The sequence below is a fragment of the Chiloscyllium plagiosum genome, unplaced genomic scaffold, assembly GCF_037043375.1.
Source record: "Chiloscyllium plagiosum isolate Xiang-an unplaced genomic scaffold, Cpla_swu_hap1 HiC_scaffold_12, whole genome shotgun sequence".
In the NCBI taxonomy this organism is placed as follows: domain Eukaryota; kingdom Metazoa; phylum Chordata; class Chondrichthyes; order Orectolobiformes; family Hemiscylliidae; genus Chiloscyllium; species Chiloscyllium plagiosum.
In genome coordinates this window covers 98,843,178-98,868,189 of record NW_028270150.1, presented here as the reverse complement: position 1 = coordinate 98,868,189, position 25,012 = coordinate 98,843,178, and positions in this window count along the sequence as shown.

Below are 25,012 nucleotides of genomic sequence, written 5' to 3'. Positions count from 1 at the left end.
ATAATTTATATTAATCGCATTTGTATTTAATAATAATAGCTTTAAGATACAGAAACAAAATGAAGCCGTCGTTTCATTACGATAGTTCATTCTTTCTTAAGGTGGGGGGGGGGGGGGGGAAGGTGTTACAATGAAAATGGTCATTTTAAGATAGAAAGTGTTTACTGCATTTAGATCACAGCCACCGTTGCCAGTATAGAGAACAGCTGGGAGACGGACTGTTCCAAAATAGATACATATAATAGTTGGCTATTCAACTGATACCTGAGTTTTTGTTGCTGTTTTGTCAACAATTCAAATGCAACCATTAATTTTACTTGTGCCCAGGATACCAAAACCCAACTGAATTTGAATTTATTGTATTGACAACATCGTACCAATGAGAGGGTACAATGTTGGGGAGTATAAAATACAAAGGGAGTTTGAAAATTGGTCAGAGGAACAGCCATAGAGTCAAAGAGCAAGTGACATCTGAAGAAAAAAGACGTTGCTTTCAATGAAATCTCAGAAGGGAATATCTATTAAAAGTTCCTTTTCCTGTAAAAGCAGTTAGAAGTAAGAAGGTGGCCCAGGGAGCAGACCCCAGAATTGGAAGACTGGGAGGGAGACAGCTTACGGGACTGCATGGCCTTTGAGAGATTATATCAATGTAAAGTTTAATCGTTTTGTTAATGGAAAAGCATAAAGTTCAGGTCAGCTAAGAGATACCGGTTAGTTTGGGGAAAGAGTATTCAATTTGTTCATTGTTTTGGTTAGTACTCACTATTAAAGTAAAACAAATTGTGACTTTGTGTGTTAGTTGTGACTTTTCTTAGATAAAGTAAATTGAAATTGAAGGTGGAGATGAATACGATGATATGCAGGATCCAGCTCCATGAGAACTTTCCACTTCTCTTTTGACTTCTTTCCTGAGGGAAGTTGGAAAGCAGTTTGCAGCTTATTCAGGTTCCATCTCTGGGGCTGTGACACAGCAACATTGACAGGAACATGACTCAGCCAGAACAGAACTGCAAACAGGTTGGGAAATAAAAAGAGGAGATGTAGCAATATTGGTGAAAGACAGTAACGTAGCCCCTGAATTAGATACACTTCCTGAATTCGAATCTGTATGGTTGGAGGTCAGAAACAGGAAGGAAGCAGTGACCTTGTTGAGTGTTTATTGTGGAGGCCCAAGTAGTGGGCAGGAAGTAGAAGAGAGCATTTCTAGGCAAATTATGAAAATTTGCAGGAGATTGTGATAAACGGTGATTTCAATAACTGAGGCAGACTGGGTAAAAGATAGAACATAGAACATAGAAAAGTACTGCACAGAACAGGCCCTTCGGTCTATGATGTTGTACTGAGGATTAATCCTAGTGTAAAATAAAATAACCTTACCTACGTATCCTTCAACTCACTGCCATCCGTGTGCATGTCCAGCAAGCACTTGAATGTCCCTAATGACTCCACTTCCACCACCATCGCTGGCAACGCATTCCATGCATTCACAACTCTCTGTGTAAAGAACATACCTCTGACATCTCCTCTATACCTTTCTCCTAATATCTTAAAACTATGACTCCTCGTCCAAGTCAATCCTGTCCTGGGGAAATGTCTCTGGCTATTGACTCTATCCATGCCTCTCATTACCTTGTATACCTCGATCAGGTCAGCTATCTTCCTGCTTCTCTCCAGAGAGAAAAGTCCAAGCTTCGTCAACCTCTCTTCATAAAGGGTGACGATGAAAGAAAACATTTAGTCCAGGAGTAGATGGCTGTGCTTCATTGTCCTCAGAGTGTTGCTTGGGTTTTGGCTTAAAATAGACATCTCAGTTTCGCTGCTTTGGCATCTTTCTTCTTTGATGAAGTTTATGCCATGAACCGCTATCCTGCTGTGTTCTGCATCGTAGTCATTGTCATCCCTGAGCTGCAGCTGATTCTCAACTTCCCTCAGGATGGAAGACAAAAGGGAAGTGGAACGTTCTCATGGGACTGGATCCTGGTCTTCATCGCCTTCATCTCCAGCTTCAACTTCCCCTGCAGCAACAAGTCATAGAGTCATAAAGGCATAGAGATGGAAAAAGCACGGAAACAGATTCTTTGGTTCAATGCGTCCGTGCTGACCAGATATACTAACCTAATCTAATCCCATTTGCCAGCACTTGGCCTGTATCCCTCTACCCTTCCTATTCGTTTGTCCATCCAGATGTCTTATAAATGTTGTAATTGTACCAGCCTCCATCACTTCCTCTGGCAGCTCATTCCACACACGCACCACCCCCATGTCAAAAGGTTGCCCCTTATGCTCCTTTTAAGTCTTTGCCCTCTCACCCTTAACCAATGCCCTCTCGTTCTGTACTCCCCAACCCCAGGTAAAAGACCTTGTATATTTATCCCATCCATGTTCCTCAAACTCTGACGTTCCAGGGAAAACAGTCCCAGCTTATTCTGCCCCGCCCTCTAGTTCAAATCCTCCAACCTTAGTGTCACAAAACTGGTGCTTTTTCTAAAAGCTGTTCCTTTTCTCAAGGATACTGTGTCCTTGATTTTCTCAGAGGGGTTGTAAAACAGTCCGAGCTCTGAATTGGCTGTGTTATTCCAGAGATTATAAGAGTTTTGGGAGGCCATTTGTTTAATACGTAAACATATGAGACTTTAGGCCACAGCTTTCATGTTTACGAAGTAACCTGCGTAATGAAATGGGAGTGGTCAGTCCTAAAATCTGAAGTGTTTTTCGAGTCATTTTAGCAGAGGCCTGGGTGGAAACAGGCTGCTCGACTCTCTCTCTCCTTCTGCCCTCTAACTTCGACCTGTCAGCCTTTGTTTCATTTTTACTCTGTGTTCAAAGGGGTTTGTTTATTGGGACTCTTGTGTACCTTCACAATATCATAATTAAGTCCAATTTGGATAGCCTTATGTCTGCGGGTATTCTATATTCTGTTATTTCTGCTTTGCACCGTAATTTTAATTTTTTTTTTCTTTTTTAAAACCTGGTAGTCAACGTCGCTAACATACCCCAGATAATTTTCACTGTGCACTTACCTAAACAAATTGCAAAGTTACGGTCTGGGCTGCCAGCTTAAGAATGTTGTGAGTGGTCTGGCCTAGTCCATAACACATGGTAACATCCTCGGAAATCTTTTCTGAATCCTTTCACGTTTCACAACATCCTTCCGATAGGAAGAAGACCAGAACTGCACACAGTATTCCAAAAGTGGCCTAACCAGTGTCATGTACAGCCACAACATGACCTCCCAACTCCTGTACTCAATGCTCTGACCAGTAAAGGAAAGCATACCAAACACCTTTTCCGCTATCCAATGTACCTGCGACTCTCAAGGAACTATGAACCTGAACGCCAAGTCCCCTTTGTTCAGCAACACAGACCAGGACCTTACCATGAAGTGTATAATTCATACACAGGTTTGTTTTCACAAAATGCAGCACCTCACATTTATCTAAGTTAATCTCCATCTGCCACTCCTCAGTCCATTGGCCCATCTGTTCAAGATCCCATTTGACTCTGAGGTAACCTTCTTTGTTGTCCACTACACCTCCAATTTTGATGTCATCTGCAAACTTATTAACTAAACCTCCTCGGTTTACATCCAAATCATGTATATAAATCACAAAAGACAGCGGTCCCAACACATCATTGGTCATAGTTCTCCAGTCTGAAAAACAACCCTCCACCACCACCCTCTTCTTCTACCTTTGAGCCAGTCCTACACCCAAATGGCTGGTTCTCCCTGTGTTCCATAAGATCTAACCTTGATTATCAATCTCTAATAAGGAGCCTTATTGAATGTTTCACTGAAGTCCATATAGATCACGTCCACTATTCTGCCCTTTTTGTTACTTCTTCAAAACACTCAATCAATTTCAAGAGACATGGTTTCCCATGCACAAAGCCATGCTGACTATCTCTAATCAGTCCTTGCCTTTCTGAATACATGTAAATTCTGTCCCTCAAGATACCCTCCAACAACTTTCCCAATGTCGGGCTCATCGGTCTATAGTTCCCTGAAGTTTCCTTACCACCTTTCTTAAGTAGTGGCACCACATTAGCCAACCTCCAGTCTTCCACCACCGCACCTGTGACTATCGATGATAATAATATCTCAGCAAGGAGCCTTACCTAATTTCCCACAGAGTTCTAAGGTACACCTGATCAGGTCCTGGGGATTTATCCACTTTTTTTTGCATTTCAAGACATCCAGTACTTACTCCTCGGTAATATGGACATTTTTAAAGATATCACCATCTATTTCCCCACATTCTATGTCTTCCATGGTCTTCTGCGCGGTAAACCCTGGTGCAAAATACTCTTTTAATATCTCACCCTGTCTCCTGCGACTCCACACATAGGCTGCCTTGCTGATTTTTGAGGAGCCCTGTTCTCTCCTTAGTTACCCTTTTGTCTTTAACACATTCATAAAAACCCTTTGGATTCTCCTTTACCCTATTTTCCAAAGCTATCTCATGTCCCCTTTTTGCCCTCCTGATTTCCCTCTGAATTATACTCCTGCTGCCTTTATACTCTTCCAAGGATTCATTCGATATCTTCCAGTCTATAAATCCGCTGTGGAGAAGTCTTCACAATGGGATTCACAGAGCTCCTCGACATCCTCTGCCTCCACCTCTTCAAATCCAACTTGCTTTGTCAGAGCGACACAATACCCATTGATTGTTGAAGCCCCTCTAATGGTTCAATGCCTTTAAAATCATGGAGTAAATCTGGGGGAAGCTTCTACCAAAGTGCATGCAGGCAGTGCTTACTGACATCACCCCAGACCTCCACCATGGTGTCAATAGCATTCTTAATGTTAAAGCTCCTCCAAAGGTGTCCCTAATACTGGCCATGAGGGACGAACTGTATACTGTCCTCATGATCCCCCTCAGTAGCTGCAATCAGCTTCCAGAATGCGTGCCTTATCTAATAAGCTTTAAAAGCTGCTATTGCAGCCTGGCCCATGGGTTGAATGAGAGAGGTTGTGTTCGGAGGTAGGAATAAAACATTGATGTTTTCAGAAAGCTCACTGGTGGTGGGAGGGTGGCTTGGTGCATTGTCCAGAATGAGGAGAACCTTGAAATCCAAATCCCTTCCCCTGCAATCGTTTCTAAACTTCACCCTCAAAGACATCAACAATACGGAAAGAGAAAATGTGCCCCGGCATCAAACCACTTTTGCTTGATCTGAAGTAAACACCAAGACTGGATTTAAGGGAACCGGGGATGGAATCACCTGATAGCCAAAAGGTGTTCGCCTTTTTAAAAAAATCATTCCCCAATTCACCAATCACGTTGCAGCCAAGTTATGTCGTGAAACGTGCAATGTAACAGAATTACCTGTGTCTAAAGCAGTTGTACCCTGGATGTCTGACGATATTAATAAGAAAATAAGGAAGATCAATGGAGCATATGATGCAGCCGAGAATAATAATAATAGCAAGAGAAATCAGGAAGATCACCACAAAGGCAGGAGAGAGGCTCAGGCTCGAGTAAGGAAGGCGAAGAAAAAGTGAGAGGAAAGGATGGCACGCTGCGCTAAAACAAACAGGAAAATGTTCTTCAAACAGAGAAATAGTGAAAGGTTAGTGAAGGATAGAGTGGAGCCCGGCAAAGGACAGGCAGAATAAGCTGCTGACTGAAGGAAATGACATGGTAGAGGTACTCAAGGAGCACTTGCTTCTGTCTTTAACAAATTAAAAAATAGTGTGAATGGCTGAGTTAAAATATGAATGTTGAGCAACTGAGCAGTATAGTGATCGATAAAGAAGAGGTGCAAAAAGGTCTGGCACTTCAGGGAGAGAATTCGCTACACCCAGGCAGGATGCATCTAGTTTGCTGAGAGAGTTCGGGAAGCAAAGCCATTGACAGGAATTTTCCAGACCTCTCTGTACACAGGAATAGTCCTGGGGGTCTGGAAGATTGTAAAATGTGGCATCAATGTTTCAGAAATGAGCAAATGATAACCCAGGAGCCTACAGACCAAGCAGCTTGACATTATCTGATGGAGGCCATAATGCAGGATATGCAGAATAAGGACAGGGAAAATAAATAAATTCGCGACAGTTAACATGGCCTTGTCAAGGGCAGGTCATATCTAAAAAAATGAACTGTGTTCCTTGACGGGGTGACAATGAAACAAGTTAGAGTGAGATCCTTTTTTATTCTGATTTTTATGAACAATTTGGAGATGGAAGTTGAGGGCAAACTTTCTCAATTTGCAGATGGTACGAAGTTAGGGAGAATAGTGAAATAGTTCCGGTGTGTGATTCTCTGAAAGTGGCAGCCCTATTTCTAAACTGTTACCCCCCTCCCTTCCCAGTTCTCGATTCTCCCAGAAAAGGTAACATCTTTTCCACATTGAATTGGTCAAGTCCCCTCAGGATCTTATATATTTCAGTTAAGTCACCTCTGTATAGAAGTCTTCTACACACCAGAGGATACAGGGCGAGTCTGTCCAACCTTTCCTCATCAGGTACTCAGCACATTCCAGGTATCAGACCAATAAACCTTCTCTGAACAGCTTCCACCATGTTAACAGCCTATGTGTACGGCGACCAGTACTGTGCACTGTACTCCAGATGTGGTCTCACCAATGCCCTGTATAACTGAAGCATAACCTGAATACTGTTGCATTCAGTTCCCCTCCTGATAAACCAGAGCATTCTATTAGTTTTTTTCTCAATTCTTGCTGTCCCTGCAAACTGATTCGAGTATCACAGTTTCAGAGGAACAGAAACAGGAGGAGGCCATTTGGCCCATTGTGCCTGCTCTGTCATTCATTAAGGTCACGGCTGATCTATCCATCCCCTCAGCTCCTCCCACCTGCATTATCCCCATAAACCTTCATTCCTCTACCATGGAAATTCCCATCCAGCTCTGTCTTTAGTACACTTAATGAAGCTGCCTCCACTGCTTTGTTGGACAGACAATTCCACAGATTCACTACTATCTGGCAAAAGGAATTCCTCCTCATCTCTGTCCAAAATCCACTCCCCCTAAACTTGAGGCCATGTCCCCTAGTCCGAGTCTCACCCACCAGCGGAAACAACTTGCCTGCCACTATCATATCTATCCCTTTCATCATTCTATATGTCTCTATAAGATCCCCTTTCATTCTTCTCAAATCTAGTGAGTACACTCCCAGGCATCTCAACCTCACCTCAGAGAGTACCCCGCTCATCTCTGGAACCAACCTGGTGAACCTCCTCTTCACCACCTCCAAACCCAGTATGTCCTTCCACAAGTAAGCAGACCAGAACTGACCACAATACGCCGGGTGCATCCTCACCAACATCTTGTACAATTGAGCAGATCCTCCCTGCTCTTCAATTCGATCTCTCCGGCAATGAAAGCCAATATTCTGCTTGCCTTCCTGTTTACCTGCTGCACCCACAAATCAACTTTTAGCTGTTCATGTATGAGCACTCCTCAGTCCCTCTGCACAACTGCATGCTGATGCACCATCCTTCTTCCCCCTCTCACGGACGGTGACCTGCGAAGGTCTCCTGTATAGTTGTGCTGACTATGGAAATGTCTCCCAGAATGCCACTGTGATTACTCTCAGCTGCCCTCTGACTCGCCCTTCAGTGATTCATGCACTAGGCCACCCAGGTCCCTCTGCATCTCAGAGCTCTCCAAACTCTGACCATTCATCGAAGGTGTTTGTTTATTATTCTTTCTGCCACAATGGACTGTTTCTCACTTTCCCACATTTTTCTCCATTTGTCAGATCTTTGCCCACTCACTGAACCAATCCATACCCTTTTTTAGGCTACTCGTGTCCTCTTCACAACTCACTTTCCTTTCTATCTTTGTGTCATCAATAAATTTAGCTCCATACCTTCGATCCCTCCATCCAAATCATTTCTATAAATTGTAAAGCGTTGAGAGTCCAGCACTCTCCCCCGAGACATACCATTGACACATCCTGTCAGGCTGAAAAAGACCCACTTATTCGTACACGCTGCATCCTGTTCACTAACCAATCCTCTATCCAGGTCACTATGTTATCCCAACTCTATGAGCTTTTATTTTTGGCAATAACATTCGATGTGACACGTTATCAAGTACCCTCAGGATCCACTGCACTCCTGCAGCCTCTGGGTAATGGGGCCCATTGTAAACCATTTCCCCATCTGCCGCTCCTCCCTGTACATTCAGATGTGGGTCCTGATTGCTGACACCACGGGCTCCTCTCCTGCCTGAGTAGCTACCTAGTCTCTGCCGGTCCCTCCAAGTGCCAACGGCCTGGGGCATTTCTTCCTCAGCCAGCTGCGGAGCTGTGGCAGTGAGGTGCTCACCAGCTTGTGCTGCCACACTCTCTAAGGCTAACCTTCCCACCGAGGTCTCAGGGTCAGAGCTGGTGGGGTGTCTTTTACACCTCTGTACTCTTGTCCTCACAGGGGGAGGAGGTGGCTTGTGTGGGGAACGGCCACGTTACTGTGGGGGTGGTGGAGATGCTGGTGGTACCCGCAAGGCACAGAGAGAGAGAGAGAGAGTGTCATGGCCACTGGTTGGCAGTGGTGTGCGATGAATGAGACTGACAGAACAGTTAATGGGAGAGTGGGAACAAGGCACAGCACAAGCTTAAGGAACAACATCTCATTTTTGACAGAGGAACTTTCCATCTTTGATGTGTCAACACTAATTTCCACAAATTCAGAGTTTGACTGCATTTTGTCTCCACTGCACTTTTCTTTAATTCCTGCAATCAATGACATGTTGTTATATTCTCAGCTCTTTTACACACACAGCTTTCCTTTCTGTCTTATTTACATTGCTGCTCGTAGAGAGGACCCGTGCACTTCTTTTCACACTTTAGATTAGATTAGATTAGATTCCCTATAGTGTGAAAACAGGCCCTTCGGCCCAACAAGTCCACACCGACCCTTGGAAGAGCAACCCACCCAGACCCATTCCCCTACACGTAACACTACGGACAATTTAGCATGGCCAATTCACCGAACCTGCACATCTTTGGACTGTAGGAGGAAAAAGTGAGGACTGCAGATGCTCTAGATCAGAGCCGATAATGTATGGCTGGAAAAGCGCAGCAGGTCAGGCAGCATCCAAGGAGCAGGAGAATCAACGTTTCGGGCATGAGCCCTTCTTCAGGAAGGGGAGAATTGTACTAAGTTAGGGAGAATAGTGAAATAGTTCCGGTGTGTGATTCTCTGCAAGTGGCAGCCCTATTTTTTAACTGTGACCCTCACCTCCTCCCAGTTCTAGATTCTCCCAGAAAAGGTAACATCTTTTCCACATTGAATTGGTCAAGTCTCCTCAGGATCTTATATGTTTCAGTTAAGTCACCTCTGTATAGAAGTCTTCTACACACCAGAGTATACAGGCCGAGTCTGTCCAACCTTTCCTCATCAGGTACTCAGCACATTCCAGGTGTCAGACCAATAAACCTTCTCTGAACAGCTTCCACCATGTTAACAGCCTATGTGTACGGTGACCAGTACTGTGCACTGTACTCCAGATGTGGTCTCACCAATGACCTGACTAGAATTGTGGGAGGAATCCGGAGCACCTGGAGGAAGCCCACGCAGACACGGGGAGAATGTGCAAATGCCACACAGATAGTTGCCTGAGGTGGGAATTGAACCCGGCTCCCTGGCTCTGTGAGGCAGCGGTGCTAACCACTGAGCCACCGTGCCACCCTAACTTACTTTATTCCCATTTTACATCTTTTCTTTTCCTCTTCCAACACCATTAACAGCTCACTTGTCTTTTACACTGAGCGTCAATACCATTTCATTTTTCTTCTACCTCTGTCAAAAATATAAAATAATCCATTTCACCCCCACCCCCAACTCGGTTCTGAGTCATACACAACGGCACAGTGGCTCAATGGTTCGCACTGCTGCCTCACGGTGCCAAGGAGTTTGGTGGGTTTCCACCAGGTGCTCCGGTTTCCTTGCATGGTCCAAAGATGTGCAGGTTAGATGGGTTGGCGATGTCAAATTTCCCAGTGTCCAGGGATGTGTAGATTAGGTGGATTACCATGGGAAATGCAGGGTTACAGGGATAGAGTAGTACACTGTGTCAGAACATGATAGCCGATATCAGAGGGTTAGTGTGGACTCTATGGGCCGAATGGCCTGCTTTCTGTTCTGTGAGGACTCGAAGGATTAACTCTGTTTCCCTCTTCACAGATGCTGCCTGATCTGCTGTGTTCCTACAGCATTCTCTGTTTGTTTCGGTTTTGCAGCATCAGCAATATCTTGGTTCAAATGATCACCTGATGTCTGATACTATCCTCCTTAATAATCAGTGGCTTTCTCTCTGTCTTGTTTTCTACAAACCTGGAAATCATGCCCTTTATATATAACATATTTGTCAATGTCATTAATACATGACTTACAAAGATCAGTGTCCCTAAGCTGATCTTGCCTTATTTTTATGGAGATTCTAACCCTTCCTTCAGTTCCGATGGAAACCAGATGGTGTCAGTTCCCAACAGGAAAGCCTGGGCAGTTCCCTGGAGGCAGGAGCTCACTGTTTGCTTCTCCAGGTCTTCATCCATCTCCACCATCAGCACCATTTCACTGCATGCTCCATCAACACTGTCCTCTCCCACACTCTGTCCGTGTGTGTGGGCATCACCAAACCCCAGCCTCACCACATCATTCTGGCTGCTTTAAGATTAACTCACCCTTCACTGTGGAGCTCAGAGACAATGATGCCGTACCTGCTTCTGCCAGGTTGATTCACAGTCAGGGGCATGGGCACATTTCAGGCATCGACACAGTAAGCTCACTATCTATCAATGATAGATTTGACTCTGGTCCCCTTCCTGAATAAGGGAACAACATTTGCTGTCCTCAAATCTTCTGGCACTCTTCCTGCAGTCAATAACAACACAAAGATCAAAGCCAATGCTCTACAATCTCCTCCCTGGCTTCCCAGAGAACCCTAGATTTAGTCCCATCCAGTCCAGGGGACTTACCTATTTTCACACTTTCCAGAATTGCTAACACCTCCTCCTTCTGAACCTCAATCCCGTCTAGTCTAATAGCCTGTGTCTCAGTATTCTCCTCAACAGCATTATCTTTTTCCTGTGTGAATACTGACAAAAACTATTCCTGTAGCACCTCTCCTGACTCCTCGGACTCCACGCACAACTTCCCACTATTGTCCTTTACTGGCCCAATCTCACTCCTGACATTCTTTTATTCCTGACATACTTGGAGAAAGCTTTTCGGTTTTCCTTGATCCTAACTGCCAAAGACGTCTCATGTCCCCTCCTGGCTCTTCCTAGCTCTCTCTTTAGGTCCTTCCTCGCTAACTTGTGTCCAAAGCTGAGCCTCCATGTCACATCTGCACACCACCCTTCTTGTTTCTCTTGACAAGAGATTCATCTTCATTATTATGCCACAGTTCTTTGTTTGAAAACTTCCTCCCTTTCTGACAGGTACATACTTATCAAGGACACGCAGTTGCTGTTCCTTGAATAAGCTTCATATTTCAATTGTGTCCATCCCCTGCAGTTTCTTTCCCCATCCAATGCATCCTGAATCTTGCTTAAATGCATCTTTATCACCTTTCCCCCAATTATAACTCTTGCCCTTCGGTATATACCTATCCCTTTCTGTAGCTAAAGTAAACATAACCGAATTGTGGTCACTATCACCAAAGCGCTCACCTTCCTCCAAATCAAGCACCTTGCCAGGTTCATTAACTCGTATCAAATCCAATGCCTCTTGTTTGACTATCCACGTACCTTGTCCGGAATTGTGCCAATATGTGAAAGTTAAAGGCCCAAAATCAACTCTCCTTATATTTTTGCTCTTATCCAGAATCATCTTTGCAACCCTTTCCGCTACATCTCTGGAACGATTCAGAGGTCTTTCGAAAACTCCCAAAAAAGTGACCTTTTCTTTCAGTTTCTATTCTCGGCCCATACTCCCTCAGTGGACAAATCCTTATCAAATGTCCTTTGTGCCACCGTAACACTGTCCTTGACTAACAATGCCACACATCTCCCTCTTTTACCATCTTCCCTGTTCTTACAGAAAAGTCTAAATCCAGGAAATTGCAACAAGCATTCCTGTCCCTACTCTCTCCGGGTCTGCAAAATGGCCACAACATCGAAGTCCCAGGTACCAACCCACGCTGCAAGTTTACCTACCTTACTCCGGATGCTCCTGGCGTTGAAGTAGACACACTTTAAACCACCTTCCTGCCTACAGGTGCACTCTTAAGACCTGAAAACCTTATTTACGACCTCAAATCCCTGTGCACTGGAGCCACAATTCAGGTTCCCATTCTCCTGCTGAAATAGTTTTAACCCTCCCAAAGAGCATTAGCAAATATCCCCCCAGGATATTGGTACCTCTCTGGTTCAGGTGTAGACTATTCCAGTTATAAAGGACCCACCTACCTCAGAATGAGCCCCAGTTATCCAGATATCTGAATCCCTCCCTCCTGCACCATTCCTGTTGCCGCATGTTCAACTCCTGTCTCTCCCTACTCCTCGTCTCGCTAGTATGTGGGACAGAACAAGCCAGACATTTTACTGTAAGGTAATCTAGGTCTGTGGGAGCAATAGCCTATCAGGGTCACTCCATCCGAGCAACAGGAGGTGTTGAGCAGGAAGCATCCCCCATCGCCCTTCACTTTCCAAAAGGATGGCAAGTGGTCCATGTAGTGTTTAGGGAACCCATCAGCTTGTAGGGAGGAGTCAGGAATGGCAGGGGTGAGACAGGTCTCTATGAAACAGAGCACAGGGCTTGGTGGGGAACTTGAAGTTGGTGGTGTTCCCATATATCTGCTGCCCGAGACCTTCTAGATGGAAGTGGTTGTGGGTTTGGAAGGTGCTGTCTGATGATCTTTGGTGATTTTCTACTTTGCATTTTGTCGATACTACACACTGCTAGTACTGAGTGTCAGAGATGGAGGGAATTGATGCTTGTGCTTATAGTGACAGTCAAGAGATCCGCTTTGTCCTGGATGGTGTCAAGCCTCTTGAGTATTGTAGGGGCTGCACCCACCCCATGGGTGCGGAGTGTTCCATCACACTGCTGACTTGTGCCTTGGAGATAGTGGATATGTTTTGTGGAGTCAGGGGGTGATTTACTCACCGTGGTATGTCTAGCCTCTGACCTGCTCTTGTGTTTATGTGGCAAGCACAGTGGAATTTCTGGTCTGTGATAACCCCCAGGATGTTGATATTGGGGGATTCAACGATGGTCACACCATTGGGGCAGTGGTTAGATTGTGTCTTATTGGTGATTGTCTTCGTCTGGCAGGTATGTGCTGCGAATGTTACTTGCCACTTGTCAGCCTAAGCCTGGACATTGTCCAGATATTGTTGCATTTGAACACGGACTGCTTCAATATGTAAGGAATCGTTAATGAAGCTGAACTTTGTGAAATCATCGTTGCAAATTCCCATTTCTAATCTTATGAGGGAGGGAAAGTGCTTATGGGGAACCTTATGATGAACAGTTGGAAATGTTTGGGCCAAGGACACTACCCTGCACAATTCCTGCAGAGATGTCCTGGAGCTGAGATGACTGACCTCCAACAACCAAAACCATCTTCCGCTGTGTCTGGTCTGACTCCTACCACCAGAGAGTTTGTCCCCCATTGATTCCTGTTTTGCTCGGACCCCTTGGTGCCACACTCGGTCCAATTGGCCTTGATGTCACAGTCCGTCACTCTCCCCCTCCCCTCTGAAACTCAGCTCTTTTGTCCATGTTTGAACTAAGGCTGTAATGAGGTCAGGAGCTGGGTGGTCCTGGTGGAACCCAAACTGGGCGTCACTGAGCAGGTTGTTGCTGAACAGGAGCTGCTCAATAGCACGGCTCATGTCACCTTCCATCACTTTACTGGTGATTGAGAAGAGACTGATGGGGTGGAAATTGACTGTTTTGGATTTGACCTGCTTTTCCTGTACAGGAAATACCTGGTCAATTTTCCACATTGTCGTAGTTGCCTTTGTTGTAACTATACTCGAACAGCTTGGTAGGGATACGGAAAGTCTTGGAACACAAGTCTGCAGTATTGTGGTTGGAATGTTGTCAGGACTTATAGTATCTAGTGTCTCCAAACGTTACATGATATCACGTGGAATGGTTCGAATTGGCTGAGGACTGGGATCTGTAATGCTGGGGACCATTGGAGGAGGGTGAGATGGATCATCCATTCAGCAGATCTGGCTGAAGATTCCTGCAAACTTGTATCTTTTACACTGACGTGCTGGGCTCTTCCATCATTCAGGATGGGAATGTTTGTGGAGCCTCTTCCTCCAGTGAGGTGTTTGATTGTCCACTACCATTCACGACTGGATGTGGCAGGACTGCAGAGCTCAGATCGGATCCGTTGGTTGTGGGATCATTTAGCTCTGTCCATCACTTGTTGTTTATGCTGATTGGCATGCAATTAGTTCAGCTTAGTGACTGCACCAGGTTGATACCTCACCTTCAGCAATGTCTGGTGTTGGTCCTGGCATGCCCTCCTGCACTCTCTACTGAAACAGAGTTGGTCCCCTGACTTGATGGTCATGGTTGAGTGGGGGATGTGCTGGACCATGAGCTGCTGTTAATGGCCCACAATCACATCATCGATGCCAAGTCTTGAGTTGCTAGATCTGTTTGAAATCTGTCCCATTTAGCACAGTGATACTGCCACACAACACGATGGAGGTTATTCTCAATGTGAAGACAGGGTAGAATTGACTGGGAGAGGAGCCGAGCAGGAAAGACAGTGAGCAGCAATGGCAGGAGTTTCTGGGAGTAATTCAGGAGACACAGCAGAAATTCATCCTGAGAAAAAGGAAGCATGGTACAGGGAGGATGAGGAAACCATGTCTGACTAGGGACGTCAGGGATCGCATAAAAGTAAAAGAGAAAGTATATCGTGGGCAAAAGGCAGTGGGAAACCAAAGGATTGGGAAGCTTTAAAAGATCAACAGAGGGCAATAAAAAAGAAATAAGGAGAGAAAAGATTAAATGTGCGATTATATATAAAATATATTAAATATTTAGAAGGCAATAAAGCAAATGATGGGAAATAACAGACTGATTTGACTAACCTCAGCCATGGTTAAGATCCTTGAATCCATTGCGAAGGGTGAGAGTTCTGAATTCTTGTAAGTGTACGGTAAAGTAGGGCAAAGTCAGCATGGTTTCATCAAGGGGATTATCAAATCTGCTTGAATTCTTTGAGGAAGTAACGAGCAGGTTAGATGTTATGTACCTGGATTTCAAGAAGGCCTTTGACAAGGTGCCGCACAGGATGTAAGGGCCATGGTGTTGGAGGCAAGGTGCTGGCATGGATAGAAGCCTGGCTGTCTGGCAGGGAGCTGAGAGTGAGAATGAAAGGCTCCTTCTCAGGATGGCAGCTGATGACAACTGGTATTCTGCAAGGCTCAGTGTTGGGGCCACAACTTTTCACTTTATACATTAATGATCTTGATGAGGGAACAGAGGGCATTCTGGCTAAGTCTCCAGATGATACAAAAATAGGTGGACGGACAGGCAGCATTGAGGAGGCGGGAAGGCTGCAGAAGGATTCGGACAGATTAGGAGAGTGGGCAAAGAAGTGACAGATGGAGCACAATGTGGGAAAGTGTGATGTCATGTACTTTGGTAGGAAGAATAGAGGCATGGACTATTGTCTAAATGATGAGAAAATTCAGAAATCTGAAGTGCAAAGAGACTTGGAAGTTTTAATTCAAGATTCTGTCAAGGTAAACTTGCAGGTTGAGTCAGTAGTTAGGAAGGCAAGTGCAGGAATGGTTTTTATCTTGAATATTAAAGCAGGGATGTATGTCTGATGCTCGAGAAGGCTCTATAAGGGTCTTGTCAGAACACTTTTGGAGTATTTAGTATTGTGCCCAGTTTTGGGGCCCATATCTCATGAAGGATATGGAGTGTGTTCAGGGAAGGTTCACAAGAATGCTCCCACGAGTCAAGGGTCAAGAGTCAAGAGTAGCTTTATTTGTCTTTTCTACCACATACAACCGATACAGGAAAAAGGAGACAGAGTTCCTCCAGGACCAAGGTGCTACATGGCCAGCACAAATTACACAGTCATACACAGTGTACAATAAATTGCTCAAGAAATGCAAACCATGCAAGACAGCAGAGTAATTGAAATGAAATGAAAGTTACCAGGAATGAAAAGCTTAACATATGAGGATCATTTGAGGACTCTGAGTCCATACTTGATGGGGTTCAGAAGGATCAGGTTGGATCTAATTCAAACATGGAGAATACTAAATGGTCTGGACAGAGTAGATGTCGGGAAGATGTTTCCATTGGTAGGAGAGACTCGGACAAGAGAGCAAAGGCTTAGAGTAAAAGGAAGACCGTTTAGAATGGAGATAATGAGAAACTTCTTCAGCCAGAGAGTGGTAATCTATGGAATTCATTGTTACAGATGGCTGTGGAGACCAGGTCATTGAGTATACTTAAAACTGAGATTGTCAGGTTCATGAGTATCAAAGGGATCAACGAATATGGGGAGAAAGTGGGAGAATAGGGTTGAGAAACGTATCAGCCATGAGTGAATGGCCGAGCAGTCTCATTGTGCTGAATGGCCTAAATTCTGGTCTTTTGTCTTACGGTCTCATGACATTAGTGTTTCTTGCATGTTCTTTCAATCGAGATGTGTTGTCAGATGAGTCAGCTTTACTTAAATGAAATTTAACACAATCTGATGTTATTCACAATTTCAGAGTCCCTGTCTTGCCTCATGTATAGTTGAGTTTAAACAAATTAACTAATTCACATTCTGTAAATTCCCTTTTAAAACTGACAAAGTATTTGTGGCAGCACATACAACATGTGATTCACCTCACTGTACAATAGTGTGTGGAATGATCTTCCAGATAACAATGGAGGCAGGCTCATTGATGACTTGTCTGGGAGAGTTATGTGGACTCTTCACTAACAAGCGATTCAATGGGGATGGAACGTAAGTGGAAAAGAGGATTAAGTCTGTCGGAAGATCAACCATGAACTATGGCAGATCAGGCACAAGTGCTAACTGACCTGCTCCTCATTCATATTAGTGTGTTCACATCTATCCCAGTGAGAGAGCAAACCAACATCACTGCCTCTTTGTCACAGACCCGAGAGAGGGCAGATTGTCCCTACAGTATCTGTATCACACATCTTGGATAGAGCAGTCTGACCTCATTGTGTCTATATCATTGACCGTGGCTGAACAGGCTATTTACTCTGTGTCTGTTGTAGATCACCAGGACTGCCAACTGAACACACTCAGTCTGTATCACAAAGATTGGAGAGAGCAGACTCCCCTCACTGTGTCTGTATCACTGACCCCACAGAGAGTGGGTATGGATGGATTCTGAGACATATCACATTTCTTATCACTGAATTCTTCAATTCATCTCATCATTTAGTGAGTTTCCCCATTCACATAAAAGGGTATTTTACCATGTTCTTCAGCTCTTTACTGAACTTGGTCTGGGTCACGACATATATACAAGTGTTTGTGCAGCAACTTAGGAGCTGGAGAATGAATCCAATATCTCATACAAAATAATGTAGATATAGGTCCCTGTTCCCCATCCGATATGTGCGTTTCCATAGAGAGTATAGCATAAATACTGACCATAACAGGATGAAATTCCCTGAGATAACAAACAATAAAATGATTGACTTCCTTCGAGTCCCCATTTCCGGGTCACTGGGATTCTCCCCACTGCTATGAGCCCGAAGTCTCCTGCGGGCTCTGCTGGCCACTAAAATGTACCTGACACTTAAAGCATTGAGCAGCAGAATCAGAACAAATGGCACTGCTGGGTTCATGATATAATGAAGGCACTCGATTGTTCCCCAGGCTGGAGATGAGAGAATATCAGTTGGTACTGAACAAAACCAGGGCTGATTCCTGAGCAACTACTGAAATGTGAACATAAAGTATCAGAAACTGTTCTTCAAACCACTCAGCACAGTCACTGTTCCCAGAACCACAGCTGCTGTCTTCTCAGTACAAAATTTAATTTGCAGATTTGGGCAGCAAATGGCCACATATCGATCAAAGGTAAAAGTACGGTAAACCAGACAGAACAGTCGGTGGCTGCATAAAGGAAGACAGTGTGGATATTACAGATGGGGATGGACTGTATGAAACGAAACTCTCTCTTATAAACAATTGGAATGTACCTCAATAGCAGATCGAGGATAATAATCAGTATATCTGGTGCTGTCGTTGCCTCCAGGTAGCACGCGTAATACATTTTGAAAGACCACACTTCCCTTGCAACAAAATTATAATTGCTATGATGTTCACTATGGGAAGGAAAATAAACAGGAAAATTGATCAAGCTAGTGGAAAAGTTACCAATTACACAGAGTATTTTGTGTAATTTCTCTGTGTGTCCCTGTTTTTGAAAACGTATTAAGGTATTTATACCCATCGTCATGTAATCTGCTGGATTAAAAAAAACCAGCCATTAATTAAGAACTCATATTTGGGATGAAACAGAAAATGAGGAAATGCAGTTTGTAAGAGATTATGTGAAGATTGACACGACCCTGACAGGTTATTAAAATGTAAACAAGCTAATGCAGGAAATATCACAAAGACCATGAGAGATATGCTTTAGTTTCTGAAGTGAAACAGAGGTCAGTGACCCTGTATTGGGGTGGCGGAAATGTCCAGGTTGCTGTTCCTCATCTTTACAGAATCATTCAGAATTAGGGTGGAATGGTCAGCCCAAGTTCCCCTTCATTAGTACCTAGTGACATGTCCTGTTCCTGATCATTATCCAATGAAGGTGGCTAATACAGGGGTATCTCAATCTGTGTTATCCTCTGATACCTACTCAGAGGTAGCTTCCTTGTGCAGCTGATGGCCTATTGATTTGAGATGTTAGAGGTCGCTTCTTTGGAAAATTCTATCAACGGGCTCTTACACATCTTCCACATGCCGCACATTGCTGCTGGGGTGCAGTGAGGGTGGAAGCTGGCAATGTTTGTGGATATGGTGCCAGTCAAGGGCGCTGCTTTATTATCAAGTTTATAGAGAGTTGTTGGACAGACCTCACCCAGACAAGTGGGAAGTATTCATTCACACTCATGACGTGCCCTTTGTAGATAGTGGGCAGACTTTGGAGAGTCAGGAGGTGAAGTATGCATTGTAGAAACACTGATCTCTGACATGGTCTTGTAACACTGGCATTTATATGACTGGTCCAGATCAGACTGTGGTCTATTGCAACCCTTCACCCCCTCCCCCAGGATGCTGACACTGGGGAATTCATTGATATGAAGAGAAATGGTTACATTCTCTCTTTTTGGAGATCTCTGATGTTTGTGTGGAGCAAATGCAACTTGTCAGCTCAGGCCGGAATATTGTTCAAATATTGTTACGCATGGATTTAGTATCTGACAGATGTTGGAGATCAGAGTCAAAGAGTGTGGTGCTGGAAAAGCACAGGGGGTCAGGCAGCATGTGAGGACAGGAGACTTGACATTTCAGGAATCCTGATGAAGGGCTTATGCCCAAAATGTCAATTCTCCTGCTCCTGGATGCTGCCTGACCGGCTGTGCTTTTTTAGCACCACACTCTTCGATAGGATCTGACGATGCAGGAAAGGTATGAAACTTTGTGAACAGTCAACAAACATCCTGAATTCTGACCTTATGATGGAGGGATTGTCAACAGTGAAGCAGCTGAAGATAACTGGGCCAGGGACATTTCCCTGAGGAACTCCTGCAGAGATGTCCTGGAGCTGAGGTGGCTGACTTACAACAACCACACCCATCCTCCAATGTGCCAGGAATGACTCCAACCAATGAGAGGTTCATCCCATTTCTCATAATTTTAGGCGTCCTTCAGGTCAGACTTGGTCAACTACTGCTTTGATGTCAAGTGCAGTCTCTCTCACCTCACCTCAGGAGTTCAGCTCCATTATCCTTGTTTGGACAATTGTTGTTATGAGGTCTGGTGCTGAGCAACCCTGCAGAACTGAACACCAGTGAACTAGTTATTGCTGAGGGAGTGCAGCTCGGTAGTAATCTTCATACACTTTCCAATATGTCGCTGTTAATTCTTATCTGACTGATGGGGTGGTAATTATCTGGATTTGATTTGTTCTACTCTTTTAGATTTATCTGTTTAAATCCCTATATTAGTAGGTGGTTGCCAGTTTTGTAACTGTACTTGAACAGTTCAACTCAGGGCACGGCGAGTATTGGAGCCATTTACCACTGACAAGATATTTTCATGACCATTAATTTATACAGTGCCTTAGCTGTTGCTTTTGTTATCTCCTGGTGAGCACTGGAGAGCCTCTACTGAAGCACAATCCATCATGTGGACTACATACCCAGGAAAGGAAAAGGGAGATCAGGTTTAATAATCATCCAGTTGTCAAAAGGAAGCCATTCAGCCCATCGTATCTGCATGGGCTGTCTATACGTGTTGACACAGTGGCGAGCACTTGCCTTTTCCCCATTACCCTGCAGATTGATTCGATTTCAATAATCATTCAAGTCCCTCTTCATTGTCTCAATACAACCGGACCAAGGCTCCTTCTCCAACAACTGTCAATTGATTATTTATTACAAATGGAACCTGAAAATTTATTATTTGTCAGAAATTGAAACCATAAGCTCAACATACTGTCTTTCACAGGATACCCAGTGATCCAAATTTACAGCAATATTCAGTAGTTTATTGGATCAGGCTAAACTTATGGAGAGATAAGTGAACATTTCAGGTTAATGCTGATCCATTAGCACTCCCAGCCTTTTCTGTTCTTATTTCAGATTTCCAGCATCTGCAGTATTTTGCTTTAGGTTGATCATTTCATAACTTTCTGTTAATAATTACAGAATGGTCCATTTCTCTGAAGTCTCAGGAACTGTTTGGAGTGACCTCAGTCTGACAGTTGGAATGCTTTCTCAATTCTGTGGTAAATGGAGAGGTTTTCAAAGAGTCATCGATGGCAAGACATCTGATACTTGTCAGAGTTCACTGTAGCTCAGTGCAGGATTTAGTTGACCATAGCACTGTCACAACATGGTGATCATATTCTTCAGTATATAACTGCATTCCACATGTAATGTAACTACAGAAGTGAGATGGATTTGCTCAACTGAATATTAGTTACAATTTTGTGTAAGTTATGTGATGTATAATGATGATGGAAATGATTAATTCAGCGGATGTAAAGATCCTTTATTTCAATGTTGATAGAATATGGATTTAATTATAATTAGAATCCCTACAGTGAGGAAACAGGCCATTTGTCCCAACAGGTCCACACTGACGCTCCGAAGAGTATCACACCCAGACCCATTCTCCTACTCTGAGATTTCCACTGGCTAATGCACCGAGCCTACACATCCCTGAACACTACGTGCAATATAGCGTGACCAATTCACCCCACCAGCACATCGTTGGAATGTGGGAGGAAACCGGAGCAACCAGAGGAAACCCGCGCAGACATGGGGAGAATGTGCAAACTCCACACAGACAGTCTGCCCAAAGGTGGAATCAAACAGGGGTCCCTGGCGTTGTGAGGCCGTGGTGCTTACCACTGAGACACCGTGCCGCAACTTGCATCTTAACCAGTAACGACTGTAGACTGGGACAGCCAAAACAGCCATGAAGAGGGACAAGTGAATAGTACTCTCACTAATTGGTCATTTTAATAAATAAACAGCAAGGGGAAATGGATTTCAAAACCAGGGTATTATCACAGAAAGGACAGTTAGGTAACACGTTAATCAACTGATTGAGTAGATACAGAGCTTTACTCAATATAACACAGAACCAAGTGGCAAACTGTGTATAAAGTAATGGTTTGTAAGGCACTAAACATATATCCTGAGGGAAAGGCAGCGATAGGCTGCAGTTAAGGGACAAGGTTGAGGACTGCAGCTTGAGGACGGGTGTTCCATTGTGAATGTGACAACTGACCACTGCCCTCAGCTCAGTGTCACCACTTTGTGTTTACTGTGGGAAATATAATCAAGTCTGTGAAACGTGTGAAAGCACTCATTATACTCATGTGGTTATGGAGCTAATTTAACTGAAAGTCCCTTTCCATTAGCTCTGGCAACATGGTGTGTATTTGTAATTGACCTCAGACTTACAATGACATGATAGCAAAGGTCAGAAGTTTTACCAGTTTGTATAAGATAAAAATCTTTACAATCAGGGCAAGAAAGAAAACATGATAGAAAGCAAACAGGAAACGCTGGAAATTCTCAGCAGCTCTGGCAGTGCCTGTGGGGAGACAGAGTTAACATTTCAGGCTGCTAACCCTTTGTCAGAACGGGAAATGTACTGAAACAGGATTTAAACCAATCATGGAAAGGAAGGGACAACAAATGAAAAGATCTGTGGTAACCCGGGAGACAGGAGACATTAGATGGGAGAAGGGATGAAAATGAAAAGCAAAATGGGATTGTACCAGGACATGTAAAGGAGCAAAAATTATAAATAGGAAAATTCAAAATCATCATCAAAGATGCTTCCCAAAAAATGGGGCACAGTTTGTAATTCACACTGATGTCAACAACTTCAGATCAGGAACTCTGACCCATTAGTTTGTTGTGGCACAGTGATGATTTTACATCTGTACTTAGAGTCATGAATCAAAGAGATTGGGGCAGCATGGTGGCTCAGTGGTTTGCACTGATGTCTCACAGTGCCAGGGACACAGCTTCGATTCCAACTTCAGGCGACTGTCTGTGTGGAGTTTGCACTTTCTGCCATCACTGCGTGAGTTTCCTCCGTGTGCTCTAGTTTCCTCCCACAATCCAAAGACATCCAGGTTAGGTGAATTGGCCATTCTGATTTGCCCATAGAATTCAGACATGTGTAGGTTAGGTGCATTAGTCAAGGATAAATATAGGAAGAATGGGTCTGGGTAGTTTGCTCTTCGCCGGGGTCGTGTGGACTTGTTGGGCTAAAGGGCTTGTTTCCACAGTGCGCAGTGAAAAGCAAAACTACGTTATAGAATAGCTGCAGTAAATGTCACTGAAATCATTGCAACAAATATTGTTTAACGTGCTCACAACAAGGAGCACTTAAACTGCTCACTCTGTGTAATATTTAAAAGACAGGGATGACAGTCACTGATGTGACCCCATTAGAACTTGCTCCTTCCTTCTCAGAGGCAATTCGGCATCAGCAGCAAATACCAATGATGCCCACGTCGTGTGAATGAATGTCTTTGTAGACATTCTTGAAGAGTTGACACTAGTAAAACTGATAGAAACCATCTTGGTGATGTTGAGTTTACATATTTTAAAATATATGTCCCGCAAATAATACCTGATACAAATAAGGGAAAGTACTTGGGAAAGAAAAATATTATTTGATTGTTATTTGGTAGTACTGAACTTGAGTATTGGTGGAAAATGATGTCTGTTAGAGTTTTTTTCTCTGACAATCATCAGGACAATCTGCAAGAATACAATTCAATGGGAACCTTGATACTGTTTATTACTAATGATTGATAGTTGACCTCCAGGCTTTGTTTAAATTTTAAACCAAGTAGATTGACTCTGACTAATTCGGGCATTGCCCTTAACAAATGGCTGGAGTCTATATTGTTTGAATTGAAACAGGTTTACTGCATGTACGTGATTTATTCATCAACAAAGAACAGGGCTCTGTATATTAAACTATGTATCTTCCAGTATGCAAAAGTATCTTCCACTGTGAATCCACTTGACAATCCTAACGTACATATAAACATACAAAAACAGGAGCAAAAGTAGACCAGTTAGCTCCTCAAATCTATATGTATCTATATGTGTCTGTGTGTGTGTATGCTGGTCTATATATGTGTGCATGCCAGGGAGTGTGTATTGTTATCTCTACATGTACAGATATCTGTGTGCATGTGTGCACCGCGATCTGTGTTTGTGCATAGTTATCTGTGCGTGTGACGCTTGGTAACTATATATGTACAAGTGTGTGTGTGTGTGTGTGCATGTGTGTGTGCGTGTGCGTGTGTGTGTGTGTGTAGCCATCTGTTACAATGCTGGTCCGAATATATTAGTAAGTGGAAATAACGAATGGTCCTCTTTAAGAGTGAAACTCTGACAGCAGGGGGCAGCATTCCAAGACCGACACTTGGAGACCCGAAGGAAATCCATCATTTTAATGTTTGTTATCTCAGGGAATTTCATCCTGTTATGATCAATGTTTCTGGTGTATTCTATGTGGAGACGCATGTATCGATTGGGGTATAAGCTGTGTTTTTACACCACTTTTTATGAGGATTCGTTCTCCAGCTCCTGAGTTCCTGAAAAAACACGTGTATTCCAAGTTTGTGTCCAATTGGCAAGCCCACCCTAAATCCGATGTGAACCATCTCCAATCAGTCTACCATGTGGAACCTTGTCGAAGGCTTTACTTCAGTCCAAGTAAACAATATCTCCTGCTCTGCCTTCATCAATCTTTTTAATTACTTCCTCAAAAATTCAACCCAGTTTGTGAGACACACTTTCCCTTGCACAAAACCATGTTGACTATCTCCAATCATTCTGGATTAAAGAGGTGCTGGAAAAGCACAGCAGTTTACGCAACATCTGAGGAGCAGGAAAATCGACGTTTCGGGCAAAAGCCCTTTATCAGGCTTTTACCCGAAACGTCGATTTTCCTGCTCCTTAGATGTTACCTGCACTGCTGAGCTTTTCCAGTACCACTCTAATCCTGAATCTGGTTTCCAGCATCCGCAGTCATGGGTTTTACCGATCTCCAATCATTCCTTTACTCTCCAAATGTATATGAATTCAGCTTTCAGAATCACCTCCAACAGCTTACCCACCACCGAAGGCAGATTCACAGGCTGATAGTTCCCAGGTTTCTCCTTACATTCTTGTTAAACAAAGGCACAACCTGAGCTACTCTCCAGTCATCTGGCACCTCACCTGCAGTGATAGATGATACAAATACTTCTACAATATGCCTCACAATTTCCTCCCTAAATTCCCACAATGTCCTGGGATACATGTCGATCAGGTCCTGGAGATTTACTACCTTTATATTTTCTAAAATCTCTAGCACCTCCTCTG